Source organism: Pan troglodytes, chromosome 2 (assembly GCF_028858775.2).
Source record: "Pan troglodytes isolate AG18354 chromosome 2, NHGRI_mPanTro3-v2.0_pri, whole genome shotgun sequence".
Classification (NCBI taxonomy): Eukaryota; Metazoa; Chordata; class Mammalia; order Primates; family Hominidae; genus Pan; species Pan troglodytes.
In genome coordinates this window covers 79,521,067-79,540,970 of record NC_086015.1, presented here as the reverse complement: position 1 = coordinate 79,540,970, position 19,904 = coordinate 79,521,067, and the positions used below count along the sequence as shown (strand labels likewise).

General features: G+C 40.9%; 2 pseudogenes; both read left to right on the top strand.

Annotated features, from left to right (window-relative positions):
• The window catches only part of LOC107970439 (uncharacterized), a 77,749-nt pseudogene that overhangs the window by 36,741 nt on the left and 21,104 nt on the right, over positions 1–19,904 (top strand).
• LOC738416 (small ribosomal subunit protein eS1-like) lies at positions 1,216–2,065 on the top strand (annotated as a pseudogene).

Below are 19,904 nucleotides of genomic sequence, written 5' to 3'. Positions count from 1 at the left end.
TGGAGTGCAGTGGCACAATCTCAGCTCACTGCAACCTCTGCCTCCCAGATTCAAGTTACTCTCCTGCCTCAGCCTCCCGAGTATCTGGGATTATAGGCACCTGCTATCATGCCTGGCTAATTTTTGTATTTTTTTTAGTAGAGACAGGGTTTCACCATGTTGGCCAGGCTGGTCTCAAACTCCTGGCCTCAGGTGATCCACCTGCCTCGGTCTCCCAAAGTGCAGGGATTACAGGCATTAGGCACTGCACCAGACCAATTTTCTCTATCTTTGATTCTAGCCATGCTTATGTGTATGACGTGGTATTGCATTGTGGTTTTGATTTCTGTTTCCCTGATGATGAATTTCATTGAGCATCTTTTCATGTGCTTATTGGCCACTTATATGTCTTCCGTGGAGATGTGCCATATTTTCATATTCAAAAATGAAAGCACAGGCCCACACAAAAATTTGTACATGAATAATTACAGTAGCATCACTCCTAATAACCCAAAGAGGGAATTAATCCAAATGCCCATCACCAGATGAAGAGATACACCGATTGTTGTCTACCCACATGGTGGAGTATTATTTGATCACAAAAAGGAGGAAAGTACATACACTACAGCGTGGACGAACCTTCAAAACAGATGAAAGATCACATTCTACATGATTTCATTCAGATGGAAATCTATAGAAATAGGAAGTCGATTAGTGGTTGCTTAGGGCTGGTAGGGGCATGGGAGGATAGGGGGTGTTAGCTAAAGGGTATGAGGTTTCTTTTTGAGGTCATGAAATGTTCTAAAATTGACTGGTAATGTTTGTGTATATCTCTGAATATGTTAAAAACCATTGAAATGTAAAAAATGCAAAGAAAAAACAGCCCAATTTGCAATTTTATTCAACACTTGATTGACTTTAAAAATAGATTCCAGGCTGGGCATAGTGGCTCACACCTGAAATCCCAGTGCTTTGGGAGGCTGCGGTGGGAGGATTGCTTGAGGCCAGGGGTTCCAGGCAAGCCTTGGCAACATGGCAAGACCCTGTCTCTACAAAAAAAGAAAAAATAAATATCAGCTGAGTGCAGTGCCTCACACCTGTAATCCCAGCACTTTGGGAGGCTGAGGCGGGCAGATCTCCTGACATCAGGAGTTCAAGACCAGCTTGGCCAACGTGGTGAAACCCCATCTCTATGAAAAATAAAAAATTTAGCCTTTTGGTACTCTGAGCAGCACCATGGTGGATGTTAAGAACAAGTGCCTTATGAAAGGTGGCAAAAAGGGAGTTAAGAAGAAAACAGTTGATCCATTTTCTAAGAAAGATCAGTATGATGTGAAAGCACCTGCTATGTTCAATATAAGAAATATTGGAAAGACTTGGTCACCAGGACCCAAGGAACCCAAATTGCATCTGATGGTCTCAAGGGTCTTGTGTTTGAAATGAGTCTTGCTGATTTGCAGAGTGATGAAGTTGCATTTAGAAAATTCAAGCTGATTACTGAAGACGTTCAGGGCAAAAACTGCCTGACTAACTTCTATGGCATGGGTCTTACCTGTGACAAAATATGTTCCAAGGTTGAAAAATGTTCAACAATGATTGAAGCTCATGTTGATGTCAAGACTACCGATGGTTACTTCTTTCTTCTGTTTTGTGTTGGTTTTACTAAAAAACACAACAATCAGATACTGAAGACCTCTTATGCTCAGCACCAACAGTCTGCCAAATCCAGAAGAAGATGATGGAAATCATGACCTGAGAGGTGCAGACAAATGACTTGAAAGAAGTGGTTAATAAATTGATTCCAGACAACATTGGCAAAGATGTAGAAAAGGCTTGCCAATTTATCCTCTCCATGATGTCTTCATTAGAAAAGTAAAAATGCTGGAGAACCCTGGGTTTGAAAGGCATGGAGCTTCGTGGTGACGGTAGTAGTTTTGGAAAACCCACTAGGGATGAGACACATGCTAAAGTTGAATGAGCTGATGGATATGAACCACCAGTCCAAGAATCTGTTTAAAGTTCAGACTTAAAACAGTGGCAAATAAGAAGTCCTATTTGTGAAAAACAAACAGGAAACAACAATGAAAAAAGCAAAATTAGCCTGGTGTGGTGGTGCATGCCTGTAATCCTAGCTACTCAGGAGGCTGAGGCATGAGAATCACTTGAACCTGGGAGACAGAGGTTGCAGTCCGCCAAGATTGCACCATTGCACTCCAGTCTGGGCAACAGAGTGAGACTCTCTCCAAAAAGAAAGAAGAAAAAAAAAAGTATCCGGGCTTGGTGGCATGCGCCTGTAATCTCAGCTACTCTGAAGGCTGAGGTGGGAGGATAGCTTGAGGCCAGGAGTAATTTGAGGCTGCAGTGAACTATGATTGTGACACTGCACTCCAGCCTGGACTGCAGAGCAAGACCCTGTCTCTTATATATACATACATACATACATACATACACACACACACACACACACACACATACATACATACATACATACAAACCCAGGCTCTACCTCTGGTGATTCTGACTCAGTAGGGTGGGGTATCCCCTAGGGATCCTGCTGTTCAGCCTGGTCTGGGATCCACTTTTCACTGGGAACTGAGACACTGGCTGTGAGCCTTTCTGTCCTGAGATGTAGAGGTCATGGCGATGCAGGTTCAAGCTTAAGGAGACCTGACTGTGCGTTAGGTATTGTGCTGAACATCATCTCTTACTCACAGCAACATCTTTAGAAGGTTAATGATGTGTCCCTGCTCTACAGATGAGCAACTGATCTTTCAGAGGAGTTTAGCTTCTTCAAAACTTATTCTTCCTATTGGAAACTTTGTAACCTTTGACCAGTGTCTCCTATCCCCTACCTTTCCTCCACCCCAGCCCCTGATAACCACTGTCCTACTCTCTATTTCTGTGAGTTCAACTTCTTTAGATTCCACATATAAGTAAAATCATGCAGTATTTGTCTTTCTGTGCCTGGCTTATTTCACTTAACAGAATGTCTTTCAAGTTCATCTATGTTGTTGAAAATGACAGGATTTATTTCTTTTTTAAGGGTTAATAGTATTCCATTGGGTGTATATAGTACATTTGCTTTATCCTTTCATCCACTGATGGACACTTAGGTTGATTCTATATCTTGGGTATTGTGAATAGTGCTGCAGTGAACATATGAACGTAGGGATCCCTTCGACATATTGATTTCGATTTTTTTTTTGTCTATACCCAGAAGTTGGGTTGCTGGATTATATGCTTTGAAATCTATAGCACAGCAGCGTGACTATAGTCAATAATAATGTATCTTTCAAAATAACTAAGAGGGTACATTTCAAATGTCTCATCATAAAAATTGTCAGTAAATTAGGGGATGGACAGGTTAATTAGTTTGATCTCATCATTCCACATTGTATACACATATCAAAACATCACATAAATGTGTACAATTATGATTTGTCAATTAAAATAACGTTAGTTAAAAAAATAAGTAACTTGTTCAAAGCCCCAGTCGAGGTTGATGGAGATGGGACATGCACCAAGGCTGTTGCTCTCAGGCCCGCAGAGTCCTTGGTCCACGAATGTTGAAGCCCTACCTGAGATTTCTACTGAGATCCGTGTAGGGATTCAATGTCTCAGAATCATCCCATCCTCCAGGGCCCACAAGTCCATGACCACTGCCTCTTTCCCCGACCCTACTGACCTGAAATGTGGCCCCTGCTTTCATTTCTGGGAGCATACAACACTTACACCAAGCATTGATGGGTTTTGTTGACTGCATTTGAGATGTGGGGCCAGGGAGAGGGTCCCATGGTCCTTGCTTGGTGTTGGCCAACTCATTGACTTCTCTCCTTTGACTTCACCCTTCCCTTTTCTACTTACCTCCTCTGTCATGGATTGCTCTGGGAATTCTGAGCCCTGGTTCCTTTATTTTGCAGATAACCTTCACTCTTCTCTGCAACGAATCCCAAAAGTTTGTGGTTGAGCTGACTGCAAGGTGCTTGAGATGCAAGAGACTCCACAAATGGGATTCGGCCTCTGGAAAGTGGTGGTAGTTCCAGATTTATGTGGCTGTTACTTTGTTTTCCCCTATAAAATACATTCTTTAAAGTATCAAGCTCTTGGTTCCTGGATGCAGTCCTTTGCTGGTGGCAGTGGGCTGGGTACTGCCACCAGGGAGAAATGCTGCCCACTTAGAGAAAGAGAAACTGGTTCTCTTTAAGAGGCAGAGGGAGGTTTCCAGTGCCAGTTTGTTTGGAAGCAAAGTGGCTGTTGTATTAAAATTGCCCAAACTTGGGCTGGTGCCTTGTGTGTTTAGAGCTCAAAGCCACGATTGTTTTCTTTTTCTTTTTTTCTTTTTTTTTTTTTTTGGTGGTTGGTTTTCCATCCTTTTGCTTGGCAGGTTTCTGTTAATAGCTTCAACCTCAAGAGTCCCATTATGCAGACACTAATAGTACCTACTATGTTTCAGTCTGTAGTGCCTACTCTGTGCCAGGCATTGGAAATAATATAATGATGAAGAAGATAAACATGGCACTTGGAAAAGAGAGTCTAGTTCCCACTCTCAGCCCACCCCAAAGAGAGGCCAGAATTGGGCTTCCAAAGATCTCAGATGCCCTTGCATCACTTCCCTGAAGAGGGCGGGTGAAGCTTTGGTGTCTGAAGAGAATTTGGCTGGACAATCCCCAAGGCTTGGAACGATGGGAAGGAGCTGCCATCTGTGTTTAAGGTGAGAAGTGGGGGAGTGGCTGGATATCAGAGGAAGGCAAGATGAAGAGAAGGTTTTTGTGAGTTCCTATGCATAGTGGAGACCTGTTATAGTGAGGGTCCCGGGGCTGAGCCTGTGGGTCAGTGGAATGATGCTGTGAGGAGGGTCTTGTTTTAGCAGATGGCCCAAAAAAGGCTGATGGATCATGAGCAGCTGGAATAATGGAGAGTTCGGGGGATGTAGTTCCTGCCAGGCTTTCCAACAGTGTGTAAGCCCAGAATTCTTACGTAAGCCCATGGAGAAGGGAAAGGAATGCTGGTAATGACAAGATTGAATTCTCCACCTGCCAGGCATCCAGAAACTCAGAGCAGATTTAACTGAAGTTACAGAAATAGGAATGTGACATTTCCTACATCTGGGTGTGCTGGAGCAAAATGTATTCCCTCTCTGGTTTGTGGGGAAGGAGAATGCTAACAGACAAGACTCCAGGTTTTTGCTCTTAAACCTGGTGCCTAGAAATGCATTTTCTACTGGATGCAGACAGAAGCTCCATATAGACATATCCATCGCTGCATCTTTCATGCCTTGTGTTCTCCCTAATTTTCCCTTTTTAACCCACAGAGGAAGAAAGTTCCAGCATCACTTCTGGCCTCTCAAGAGTGACTTAGGTGGCCAGGGGGGGTTATTCATGCCTGTAATCTCATAATGAAGGGGTGGCCTGCCCCTCCACACCTGTGGGTATTTGTAGTCAGGTGGGATGAGAGATAGAAAAGAAATAAGACACAGAGACAAAGTGTAGAGAAACAACAGTGGGCCCAGGGGATCGGCGCTCAACATACAAAGGATCTGCACTGGCAACGGCCTCTGAGTTCCCTCAGTTTTTATTGATTATTATCTTCATTATTTCAGCAAAAAGGAATGTAGTAGGAGGGCAGGGTGATAATAAGGAGAAGGTCAGCAACAAACATGTGAACAATAGAATCTATGTCATAATGAAGTTCAAGGGAAGGTACTATGACTGGACGTGCACGTAAGCCAGATTTATGTTTCTCTCTACCCAAACATCTCAGTGGAGTAAAGAATAACAAGGCAGCATTGCTGTAAACATGTCTTGCCTCCCACCATAGGGCGGTTTTTCTCCCATCTCAGAATTGAACAAATGTACAATCAGGTTTTATACCGAGACATTCAGTTCCCAGAGACAGGCAGGAGACAGTGGCCTTCTTCTATCTCAACTGCAAGAGGCTTTCCTCTTTGACTAATCCACCTCAGCACAGACCCTTTATGGTTGTCGGGCTGGGGGACCGTCAGGTCTTTCTCATCCCACGAGGCCATATTTCAGACTATCACATGGGGAGAAACCTTGGACAATACCCAGCTTTAAGGGCTAAGGTCCCTGCAGCTTTCCACAGTGCATTGTGCCCCTGGTTTATTGAGACTAGAGAATGGCGATGACTTTTACCAAGTATACTGCTTGCAAACTTTTTGTTAACAAGGCACGTCCTGCACAGCCCTACATCCCTTAAACCTTGATTTCATACAACACATGTTTTTGTGAGCTCCAGGTTGGGTCAAAATGGTTGGGGGCAAGGTGGCTGGGGCAAAGCTACAGATTAACAACATCTCAGCAAAGCAATTGTTTAAAGTACAGGTCTTTTTCAAAATGGAGTCTCTTATGTCTTCCCTTTCTATGTAGACACAGTAACAGTCTGATCTCTCTTTCTTTTCCCTACATGTCCCCCTTTTCGTTTTCACAAAACCACCACCATCATCATGGCCCCTTCTCGCTGGTCGATGTCTCTCTTGAGCTGCTGGATACACCTGTAGAGTAACAATAGAAAGGACAGACATACAAGGATTAATACAAAATTTGCAATAGTGGAATTTCCGGTGGTCTTAACCCAAGTGACAGGGGGCAAGAGGACGGTGTGGGTGCTGCGGCACGCAGGCAGTCTCCCACGTCCTTTGTGTCTTAGTTGCTATTTCTCATAGTTTTCAGTCTTTCTCCTCACCTGCTGACTCGCACCTTTTATCTTTGTCTCCCTTCTCTTACAGTCTCTCTCTCTCTCTCTTTTACACTACCTCTCTCCCCAGTCTCACTTTCTGTGTCTCTCTCTGATCTCTGTCTCTTTTTCTTTCTCTTCCTCTCCCTGGCTCTCCACATGTGCCATTTCCTTGGTGGATGGTAACTTCATCTGTTCTTCTGATATCACCATTTTGTTCACCCTGCGAGTCGATGATGATCGATTGCGGGTTTTCTGTCTCTGCGGAGGCACTTTCATTTGCATCTCTGATGGGTTCATTGTAGAACTTCAAATGTCTAGTGGGTATCCAAACAGGAAGCTGATTTTCTCCTGGTGAAACACAAGAAAAACCTCTCCCCCATGTTATCACCTTACCTATTTCCCATGTTTTGTTTCTGTTGTCTTTCCACCAAATCAGTTTTCCCTCATGTGGGCTGTTCTTTTTACCAGTAAAATGTTCTGCAGAAGTAGTGGTCTGATTTCTATGTATGTTCAGAAAATTTAAAGTACAGAGTTTTAGATTAAGTTGCATCTGGGGAGTGTTATACTCCTTACTGTCTTTTTCCTTTTTTTGTTAACCAGTTGAGCTTTGAGTGTTCTAAGCAGGACAGGTAAGATCTGCATCTGGCACAGCCAGCCAGGTCTCCTTACCCTCTGCTTCCCTTTCTGCCTGTGACTGAATGGGTATGTCAGGGTCTAGTAGGGGATCCAGGAGGAGGAAGCCTCATTAATTTCTATTCTGCAGCAATTGATGGCCACCCAACTTGAACAGTGGGGGCTTATCACTTCATGTACTAAGACCAGAGATAGATGATGCCAAGGTTGGCTAAATTAGTAGCTTGAGATGTTAGGTTTTTCATTTGAGGTTTCTATGCTGCTATTGTCTTCTGCTCTTGGTCACAGAGGCTGCCACAATCCGCATGTCAAGTCCTCCTGTGACAATATCCAGAGACAGCAAGGAAGAGGTACAGTGTATTCCTGCATGTTTCTTAAAAACGTTTCTGATAGAGAATAATTGTACACATTTATGGGGTCCATGTGAGATTCTGGTACATGCATGCAATGTGTAATGATCAAATCAGGGTCTTTAGGATATTAATCACCTCAAACATTGATCATTTCTTTGTGTTGGGAATATTTCAAATCTTATTGCTATTTAGAAATATACAATAAATCCATTTATCATGATACAAAATCTATGTGCACAAATCAGTAGCAGTGCTATACACCAACATCTACCAGGCTGAGAATCAAATCAAACCCTTTTATAATAGCTGTAAAAATAAAATACGTAAGAATATACCTAACCAAGGAAGTGAAAGACCCCTACAAGGAAAACTACAAAACACTGTTGAAAGAAATCATAGATGACACAAACAAATGGAAACACATTCCATGCTCATGGATGCGTAGACTCAATATTGTGAAAATGACCATACTGCCAAAAGCAGTCTACAAATTCAATGCAATTCCTATCAATATACCATCATCATTCTTTATAGAACTAGAAAAAAATGCCAAAATTCATTTAGAACTAAAAAAGAGTCTGCATAGCCAAAGCAAAACTAAGCAAAAAGAACCAATCTAGAGGCATCACATTGCCCAACTTCAAACTATATTACAAGGCTATAGGCACCAAAACAGCATGGTGTTGGTATAAAAATAGGCACATGACCAATGGGACAGAGTAGAGAACCTAGAAATAAAGCCAAATACTTAACAGCCAACTGATCTTCGACAAAGTAAACAAAAACAAAGTAGGGAAAGTACCCCCTATACAACAAATAGTGCTGGGATAATTGGCAAGCCACATGTAAAAGAATAAAACTGGATCCTCATCTCTCACCTTATACAAAAATCAACACAAGATGGATCAAAGACTTAAATCTAAGGTCTGAAACCATAAAAATTCAGAAGATAACATTGGAAAACGCTTCTACACATTGGCTTAGGAAAACAGTTCATGACCAAGAACCCAAAAGCAAATGCAACAGAAACAAAGATAAATAGATGGGACTTAATTAAACTAAAAGCCTCCTGCACAGCATAGGAAATAATCAGCAGAGTAAACAGATCACCCACAGAGTGGGAGAAAATTTTCACAAACTGCATCTGACAAAGGACTAATGTCCAGAATCTACAGGGAACTCTAATCAGCAAGAAAAAAATAATCCCATCAAAAAGTGTGCCAAGGACATGAATAGACAATTCTCAAAAGAAGATATACAAATGGCCAACAAACATATGAAAAAATGCTCAATATCACTAATTACCAGGGAAATGCAAATCAAAACCACAATGCAATACCACGTGTAAAATAAACAAAAATAGGGCCGGGCGCAGTGGCTCACACCTGTAATCCTAGCACTTTGGGAGGCCGAGGTGGGTGGATCAGGAGGTCAGGAGTTTGAGACCCGCCTGACCAACATGGTGAAACCCAGTCTCTACTGAAAATACAAAAATTAGCCAGGCATGGTGGCGGTTACCTGTAATCCCAGCCAGTCAGGAGGCTGAGGCAGGAGAATTGCTTGAACCCGGGAGGCAGAGGTTGCAGTGAGCTGATATCGCACCACTGTACTCCAGCCTGGGTAACGGAGTGAGACTCCATCTCAAAAAAAAAAAAAAAAAAAAAAAAAAAACAACCAAAACCAAAAACGAAAAATAGCAAAAATTGATGTTGGCACGGACGTGGTGAAAGAGAACGCTTTTACACTGATGGTGGGAATGTAAGCTAGTACCACCACTATGGAAAGCAGTATGGAGATTCCTTAAAGAACTAAAAGTAAATCTACCATTTGATCCAGCAATCCCACTTCTAGGTATCTACCCAGAGGAAAAGAAGTCATTATATGAAAAAGATGCTTTTGCACACATGTTTACAGTAGCAAAATTCACAGTTGCAAAACTATAGAACCAGCCCAAATGCCCATCAATCAATTAGTGGATAAAGAAAATGTATTTTATTTATATATATATATATATATATATATATATATATATATATATATACCATAGAATACTACTTAGCCTTAAAAAGGAATGAAATAATGGCATTCATAGCAACCTGGATGGAGTTGGAGACCATTATTCTAAATGAAGTAACTCAGGAATGGAAAACCAAACATTGCATGTTCTCACTCATAAGTGGGAGCTAAGCTATGATGATGCAAAGGCACAAGAATGAAACAGTGGACGTTGGGGGCTCAGGGGGAAGGTGGGAGGGGGTGAGAGATAAAAGACTATACATTGGGTAAACTGCTTTGGTGATGAGTATGCCAAAATTTCAGAGATCACCACTAAGGAACTTATCCATGTAACTAAATACCACCTGTTCCCTAAAAACTATTGAAATTTAAAAAAAAAGAAATATACAACAAATTGTTGTAGTTACTTTCTGTGATAACACTAGATCTTATTCCTTCTATTATATATTTTTATACCCATTAATCAACCTCTTTTCAAACCCCTCCTATTCCCAGCCTCTGGTAACTATCATTCTACTCTTTATCTCCATGATGTCAATTTTATATAGCTCCAGGGCACACAAGTCCATAACTGCGGTCTCTATCCCTGACCCTACTGACCTGAAACATGGCCCCCACTTTGGTTTCCAGGAGCATAAACCGCTCATATAAGTGAGAACATGCAATGATTTTCTTTCTGTGCATGGCCTAGTTCACCTAACATTATGACCTTTAATTCCATACATTTAGCTGAAAATGACAGGATTTCATTCTTTTTTGTGGCTGAATACTATTCTATTGTGCGTATATTCCCATTTTCTTTATCCATTCATCCACTGATTGACACTTAGATTGATTCCATATCTTGGCTATTGTAAATAGTGCTGCAGTAAATATGGGGGTACAGATATCCCGTTGATACACTGATATCCTTTTTTTTGGATATATACCCAGGAGTGGGATTGCTGGATCATATGGTAGATCTGTTCTTAGTTTTTTGAGAAATCTCTGTATTTTTTTCATAATGGCTGTACTAATTTACATTCCCACCAACAATATACAACAATTTTCTTTTCTTCACATGCTTGCCAGCATTTGTTGTGCTTTGTCTTTTTCATAATAACCATTCTAACAAGTGTGAGATGATATCTCATTGTGGTTTTGATTTGCATTTCTGTGATGATTAGTGATGTTGAATATTTTTTCATAAACTTCGTGATTTGTATATCTTCTTTTGAGAAATGTCTTTATTTTCTGATAGTTTCTTTTGCTGTGCAGAAGCTCTTTCATTTAATTAGATCCCATTTGTCGATTTTTGCTTTTGTGGCAATTGTGTTTGGCATCTTCACCATGAACTCTTTGCCCATCACTATGTACCAGATGGTATTGCCTGGGTTGTCTTCCAGCATTTTTATAGTTATGGGTTTTAGATTTAAGTCTTCAAGCCATCTTGAGTTAATTTTTGTGTATGGTGTAAGGAAGGGGTGTTGTCTTTTCACTCTGTTGATTGCTTTCTTTGATATGCAGAAGGTATTTAATATAATCCCATTTGTCTGTTTTTGTTGCTTGTACTTTTTAAGTGTTAGCCATACAATGTTTGTTCTGAAGCGTTTCTCCTGTGTTTACTTCTAGTAGTTTTATAGTTGTGGCTGTTACACTTAAGTCTTTAATAGATTTTGAGTTTATTTTTGTAAGTGATGAGAGATAAGGGTCTAGTTTTATTCTTCTGTGTTTGGATATCTAGTTTTCCTGGCACCATTTAATGAAGAGGTTGTCCTTTATTCAATGAATGTTCTTGACAGCTTTCTTGAAAATCAGTTAGCTGTAAATATGTGGATTCATTTCTGGATTCTTTAGTCTGTTTCCTTTGTTTTTGTGTCTCTTTTAATACCAATACTAGCTGTTTTGGTTACTATAGCTTTGCAGTATATATATATATATATATATATATATATATATATATATATATATATATTTGTTTGTTTTGTTTGTTTGTTTGTTTTTTGACAGAGTCTTGCTCTGTCGCCCAGGCTGGAGTGCAGTGGCGCAATCTTGGCTCACTGCAAGCTCTGCCTCCCAGGTTCACGCCATTCTCCTGCCTCAGCCTCCCAAGTAGCTGGGACTACAGGCGCCCACAACCACACCTGGCTAATTTTTTTTTTTTTTTTTCAGTAGAGACGAGGTTTCACCATGTTAGCCAGGTTGGTCTCGATCTCCTGACCTTCTGATCCACCCGCCTCGGCCCCCCAAAGTGCTGGGATTACAGGCATGAGCCACCGCGCTCGGCTGCTTTACAGTATATTTTTAAATCGGGTAATGTGAGGCTTCTAGCTTTGTTCTTTTTGCTCAGTATTGCTTTGGCTATTGGGGTCTTCTGTGGTTCCATATGAATTTCAGGTTTTTTTTTTTTTTTTCCTGTTTCTGTGAAGAATATAATTGATAGGGATTATAATGAATCTCTAGATTGCTTCGGGTAGCATGGTCATTTTAACAGTATTAGTTATTCCAACCCACGAGCTTGAGATTCCTTTCCATTTCTTCCTTTCCTTCTCAATTTATTTTATCAGTGTTTTGTGGTTTTCTTTGTAGAGGTTTTTTGGTCTTTTTTTTCCCCATCCTTGGTTAAGTTTATTCCTAGGTATTTTATTTTTGTAGCTGTTATAAATAGAATTTCTTCCTTGATTTCTATTTTAGCTAGTTTGTTACTGGTATATAGAAACATTACTGATTTTTGTATATTGATTTTGTGTCCTGAAGCTTTACTGAATTATACATCCGTTTTTTAAATTTATTTTTTATTTTTTATTTTTTGAGATAGAGTCTCACTCTGTTGCCCAGGCTGGAGTGCAGTGGTGCAATCTTGGCTCACTGCAACTCCACCTCTCGGGTTCAAGTGATTCTCCTGCTTCAGCCTCCCAAGTAGCTGGGATTACAAGCACCTACCACCACGCCTGACTAATTGTATTTTTAGTAGAGACAGGGTTTCACCATGTTGGCCAGGCTGGCCTCAAGCTCCCAACCTCAGGTCGTCCACCCACCTTGGCCTCCCAAAGTGCTGGGATTACAGGCATGAGCTACCATGCCCAGCCTAATTTACCCATTTTAAGAGTTTTTTGGTGGAGTCTTTAGGTTTTTCTGTTTACAAGTATAAGATTATGTCATCTGCAAACTGAGACAATTTGACTTCCTCTTGTCCATTTTGGATGCCTTTTATTTCTTTATCTTGTCTGATCACTCTGGCTTGGATGTCCCATACTGTGTTGAATAAAGAGTGATGAAAGTGGGCATCCTTGTCTTGCTCCAGTTCCTAGAGGAAAGGCTTTTCAATTTTTCCCAGTGAGTAGGATGTTAGCTGTAGATTTGTCATATATGCCTTTTCTTATTTTGAAGTGTTCCTTCTATGCATAATTTGTTGAGAGTTTTCATCTTGAAGGAACGGTAAGTTTTACCGAGTGATTTTTCTGCATCTGCTGAGATGATCAGATAGTTTTTGCCTTTCATCTTGTTGATGTGATGTATCACATGTATTGATTTGTGTATGTTGAGCCATCTTTGCATTCCTGGGATAAATCTCACTTGATCATGGTATATTATCTTTTTCATTCATCATTAGATTTGGCTTGGTAGTATTATGCTGAGAATTATTCCATCTGTGTTCATTAGGAATATTGGCCTGTACTTTTCTCTTTTTGTTGTGTCCTTGTCTTGATTGGATATCAGGGTAATGCTGACCTTATACATGAGTTAGGAAGAATTCCCTCCCCTTCAATTTTTGGGAATAGTTTGAGAAGAATTGGTGTTTGTTTTTCTTTATAAATTGGGTAGAAATCAGCATAAAGGCCTAGTCTGGGGCTTTTCTCTTTTGGGAGACTTTTTGTTACTGATTCAAACCTGCTATTCATTTTGGGTCAGTTCAGGTTTTCTGTTTCTTCCTAGTTCAATCTTCGTAGGCTGTGTATGTCTGGGAATTTATCCCTTTCCTCTAGGTTTTCCAATTTGTTAGCATATGGTTGTTCATTATAGCCTCTAATGATCCTTTTTGTTTCTTTGGTAACAGTTGTAATGTCTCCTTTTTCATTTCTGATTGTATTTATTTGGGTCTCCTTTTTTTTTTTTTTTTGGTTATTCTCACTAGTGGTTTATCAATTTTGTTTAACTTTTCAAAAAACCAACTTTTATCTTGTTGATTCTTTGCATTTCTTTTTTGTCTCTGTTGCAATTGGTTCTGCTATGTTGTTTATTATTTTTTCTTTCTGCTAATTGTGCGTTTGGTTTGTTCTTGCTTTTTGAGTTCCTTGAGGTTCATCATTAGGTTGTTTATTTGAAATCTTTCTACTTTTTTGGTGTAGGCATTTATTGCTATAAACTTTCCTCCTAGTACTGCTTTTGCTGTATCCCATAGGTTTTGCATGTTATGTTTCCGTTTTCTGTTTAAAAAATATTTTAATGTCCATCTTAATTTCTTCATTGATCCAATGGTCATTCAATAGCATGTTTAATGTCCATGTATTTGTACAGTTTCCAAATTTCTTCTTCTTATTGATTTCAAGTTTTATTCCATTGTGGTCTGAGAAGATACTTGATATGATTTTAATTTTTAAAATTTTGTTGATCCTTGTTTTGTGTCCTAACATATGGTCTATCCTGGAGAATGTTCCATGTGTTGATGAGATGATTGTATATTCTGCTGCTGCTGGATGAAATATTCTGAAAATATCTGTTAGGTCCATTTGGTCTAAAGTGCAGCTTAAATCTAATGTTTCTTTGTTGATTTTATGTCTAGATGAACTGTCCAGTGCTGAGAGTAGGATATTGAAGTTCTCAACTATCATTGTATTGGACTCTATCTTTCTCTGTAGATTTAATAATATTTGCTATGTGTGTCTGGATGTGCTTGTGTTGGTTGCATGCATATTTAGAATTGTTATACTTTGTTGCTGAATTGATCCCTTTATTACCATATAATGACCTTCTTTGTCCTTTTTACAGTTTTTGACTTAAAGTCTGTTTTATCTGATGTAAGTTTAGCTACTCCTGGTTACTTTTGATTTCTGTTTGTGTGGTATATCTTTTTCAATCCCTTCACTTTCAGTCTGTGTGTGTCTTTACAAGTGAAGTGAGTTTCTTGTAGATGTTGTTGGGTCATTTTTTATCTATTAAGCCTGTCTCTATCTTTTAGGTAGGTAATTTAACCCATATTCGAAGTTATTATTGATAGGTGAGGACTTATTCCTGTCATTTTGTTCATTGTTTTCTGGTTATTTTGTATATCCTTTTGATACAGTTTGGCTGTGTCCCCACTCAGATCTCATCTTGAATTCCCATGTGTTGTGGGAGGGACCCAGTGGGAAGTAGTTGAATCATGGAGGCAGGTATTTCCCATGCTATTCTTTTGATAGTGAATAAGTCTCATGAGATCTGATGGTTTTAAAAGGAGGAGTTTCCCTGCTCAAGCTCTCTCTTTGCCTGCTGCCATCCCTGTAAGATGTGACTTGCCTCTCCTTGACTTCCGCAATGACTTTGAAGCCTTCCCAGCAATGTAGAACTGTAAGTCCATTAAACCTCTTTCTTTTGTAAATTTCCCAGTCTTGAATGTGTCTTTATCAGCTGTGTGAAAATGGACTAATACAGTAAATTAGTACCAGAAGTGAGGTGTTGCTAAAAGATACCTGAATAAGTGGAAGTGACTTTGGACCTGGGAAACAGGCAGAGGTTGGAACAGTTTGGAGGGCTCAGAAGGAGACAGGAAAATGTGGGAAAATTGGGAAGAGATTTCCTAGAGACCTGCCCAAAATGCTGATGGTTATATGGACAATAAAGTCTAGGCCAAGGTTGTCTCAGATGGAAATGAGGAACTTGTCAGGAACTGGCACAAAGGTGACTCCTGTTATGTTTTATCAAAGAGACTTGTGGCTTTTTGCCCCTGCTGTAGAGATTTGTGGAATTTTGAACTTGAGAGAGATGATTTAGGGTATCTGGTAGAACAAATTTCTAAGCAGCAAAGCATTGAAGAGATGACTTGGGTGCTGTTAAGGGCCCTCAGTTTTATGAGGGAAGCAGAGCCTGAAAGTTTGGAAAATTTGCAGCCTGAAAATGCAATAGAAAAAAAAATCCCATCTTCTCAAGAAAAATTCAGTCTGGCTGCAGAAATTTGTTTAAGTAACGAGGAGTCAAATGTGAATCCCCAAGACAATGGGGAAAATGTCTCCAGGACATGTCACAGATCTTCATGGCAGCCCCTCCCATCAAAGGCCCAGAGGCCTAGGAAAAATAGATGGTTTTCTGGGCTGGACCCAGGGCCCCCCTGCGGTGAGCAGCCTAGGGTGCCTGAGTCCTAGCCACTGAAGCTGCAGCTAAAAGGAGCCAAGGTACAACATGGGCTGTGGCTTCAGAGGGTGCAAGCCCCAAGCCTTAGCAGCTTCCACATAGTGTTGAGCCTATGGGTGCACAGAAGTCAAAAATTGAGGTTTGGAAACCACTGCCTAGATATCAGAAGATGTATGGAAATGCCTAGACATCCAGGCAGGAGTTTGCTGCAGGGACAGGGCACTCATGGAGAACCTCTACTAGGGCAGTGCAGAAGGGAAATGTGGGGTCAGAACCCTCTCATAGAGTCCCTACTGCAGCACCACCTAGTGGAGCTGTGAGAAGAGAGCCACCATCCTCCAGACCCCAGAATGGTGGATTCACTGACAACTTGCACTGTGTGCCTGGAAAAGCTGCAGACACTCAATGCCAACCCATGAAAGGAGCCAGGAGGGGGTTTATACCCTACAAAGCCACAGGAGTGGGGCTGTGGCCTTTTTTCTCCCAAGGCCATGGGAGCCCATCTCTTAAATCAGCATGACCTGCATGTGAGACATGGAGTCAAAGGAGATCATTTTGGAGCTTTGAGATTTGACTGCCCCACTGGATTTTGGGCTTGCATGGGGCCTGTAGCCCCTTTGTTTTGGCAATTTTCTCCTATTTGTAATGACTGTGTTTACCCAATGCCTATACCCCCATTGTATCTAGGAAGTAACTAACTTGTTTTTGATTTTACATGCTCATAGGCGGAAGGGATTTGCCTTGTCTCACATGAGACTTTGGATGGTGGACTTTTGAGTTAATGCTGAACTTAGTTAAGAGTTTGGGGGACTGTTGGGAAGGCATGATTGGCTTTGAGATGTGAGGATATGAGATTTGGGAAGGGCCAGGGGCAGAATGATATGGTTTGGTTGTGTCCCCACCCAAATCTCATCTTGAATTCCCACATGTTGTGGGAGGGACCTGGTGGGAAGCAACTGAGTCATGGGGGCTGGTCTTTCCCATGCTGTTCTCATGATAGTGAGTATGTCTCACAAGGTCTGATGGTTTTAAAAAGGGTAGTTTCCCTGCAGAAGCTCTCTCTTTGCCTGCTGCCATCCATGTGAGACATGACTTGCTTCTTCTTGCGTTCCAACGTGATTGTGAGGTTTCCTCAGTTATGTGGAAGTGTAAGTCCATTAAACCTCTTTCTTTTGTAAATTGCCCAGTCTCAGTCAGGTATGTCTTTATCAGCAGTGTGAAAACAGACTAATACACCTTTGTTCCTTTTTTCTCTCATTATTTATGGTTGCAGTTCAGTGGTTTTCTTTAGTGGTGTTGTTTGAATCCTTTCTTCTTTGTGTGTCTGCTCTGCCACTGAGTTTTATACTTTCATCTATTTTCATGATGGTAGATATTGTTCTTTTGCTTCCCAATGTAGGATTCTCTTAAGCATTTCCCCTAGGACCACAACAAACAAGACCCAAACAAACAGTCTTTTTCTTATCTGGGAAATACTTTTTTATTTATGTATTTTTTTTTTTTTTTTTTAGCAATGGAGTCTCACTCTGTCACCCAGGCTGGAGTACAGTGGCATGATCATAGCTCACTGCAGCCTTGAACTCCTGGGCTCAAATGATCCTCCTGCCTAGACTTCTGAGTCTCTGGAATTGCAGATGTGAGCCACTGTGCCAGGCTCCTTCATTTGTGAAGGATAGCTTTGCTGCGTATAGTATTTTTGGCTTACATTTTTTCTTTTTTTTTTTTGCTTGTAGTATACATCCCCTTTTCTCCTAGCCTGTAAGGTTTCTGCTGAGAAATCCCGTTAGCCTGATGGAGATTCTCTTCTAAGTGACTTGATGCTTTTTTCTTGCTGTTTTTAGCATTTTCTCTTTGTCTTTTGACAATTTTACCATAATGTGCCTTGGAGAAGACCTTTTTGAGTTGTATTTATTTGGTAATCTTTGAGCTTCCTGCATTTGGAAGCTTTCAGGAAGTTTTCAGTTATTATTTTATTGAATAGGTTTTCTATGCCTTTACCCATCTCATTTCCATCCAGAACACCCAGAATTTCAGTTTTTAGTCACATATGTGTCCCATATGTCATGTAGCCTTGCTTCATTCTTTTTTCTTTCTTTTTGTCTGACTGGATTATTTTAAAAGACTAGTCTTCAGGTTCAGAAATTCTTTGTTTTGCTTGATCTAGTCTGTTGTTAAAGCTGTCAATTATCTTTTGTATTTCTTTCAATGATTTATTCTCTTCCAGGATTTGTGTTTGGTTCTTTGTTATGCTGTCTATCTCTGTTGAATTTCTCATTCAGATCATTAATTGTTTTCCTGATTTTTTTGTATTCGTTATCTGTGTTCTCTTGTATCTCCCTGAGTTTCTTTACTAACATTATTCTTAATTTTTTTCAGGCATTTCATAGATTTTCTTTTCATTGGAATCTGTTGCTGGAGAATTATTGTGCTTCTTTGGAGATGTTATGTTTCCTTTTTCATATTTCTTGCATCCTTATGTGACTATCTGTGCCTCTGACATAACAGTCACTTCTTCCAATTTTATGGATTGGCTTTTATATGGGAAAGACCTTTTCTTATAGCTGTATCTACAATGTTCATTGGATACCACACTTTGGCTTTGATTCTGGGTGGGTACAGTGGTATAGTCTGCATATGATTTCTTCAGCTGTAATTGGCATGAGTGGTGTCTCTGAGTCACTCAGTGGCTTAGACTGCAGTTTTTTTGTTTGTTTGTTTGTTTGTTTGTTTTTGTGTGTGTGTGTGGTTGATGAGATGGAGTCTAGCTCTGTCACCAGGCTGGAGTTCAGTGACACAATCTCAGCTCACTGCAACCTCTGCCTCCTGGGTTCAAGTGATTATCCTGCCTCAGCCTCCTGAGTAGCTGGGACTACAGGCACGTGTAACCATGCCCAGCTAATTTTTGTATTTTTAGTAGAGACGGGGTTTTCACCATGTTGGCCAGGCTGGTCTCGAACTCCTGACCTCATGATCTACCCACCTTGGCCTCTCAAAGTGCTGGGATTACAGAGGTGAGCCACCACGCCTGGCCAGACCACAGTTGTTATTGGAGGATGTGGTGAGGCTTTGCTGAGGATAGGGATGCCAGGAAGTCTTGTCCTTCAGCATCAGTGGTAGTGGTGGTGGACCAGGTTTGTCAATACTAGGGACCATGGGCAGTGTATATGGGCACTGATGATAGCCTGTCTGCATGTGCCAATCCTTGGGTCCCCAGGTGGCTTCTTTGGTTGCTGGCAGTGGCAACACTGGGCCAGGTGGGCAGGTGCGCCACTGGGCTCCTGGGTGGTGTGTGTGGCAGTCTGATCTCTAGTTCTCCTGGTGATGTGTGCAGGTTCTGGTGGTGGGTAGGCAGGCGTTTCCTCAGGCCTCTCAGTAGTAAGTGTGAGCACTAGCTCTGGAGGCAGTGTGAGTCAATCTCCAGGCCCCCAGATGGTACATTCAGGCACCAGCATATTCCTATGCATTTCTAGATAAAAGTATTTTTCAGAAAACCTAAGCATATGTCCTATTAATACAACTTACCCTCATCAGCTCTGCATGAGAAGAAGGGGGAATTCCCTCAGTAGAACAGTCAGAATGGAATCACAGACTTGTTTTGAGCCAGTCACTGGTAAGGGGGATTAGGCTAAAATGATAAGCTCAGACTCTAAACCTTAGACTAGGGAATGGCAAACTTTTTCCATAAAGAGGCAAACGGTAATATTTTAGGCTTTTGGTCTAGATAACCTCTGTTGCAGTGATGCAGTGGTGCCATCGTAGCCTAAAAGCATATGTAGACAATGCATAAATGAGTGGACCTGGGTTTATTACAGTAAAACTTAATTTATACAAACAGTCAGAGGGCCAGATTTAGCCCCTGGCCTATAGTTTGCCAACCCTGTTTAGAACAGTCAGAATTTATTCCCTGGTGCTGGGTCAACT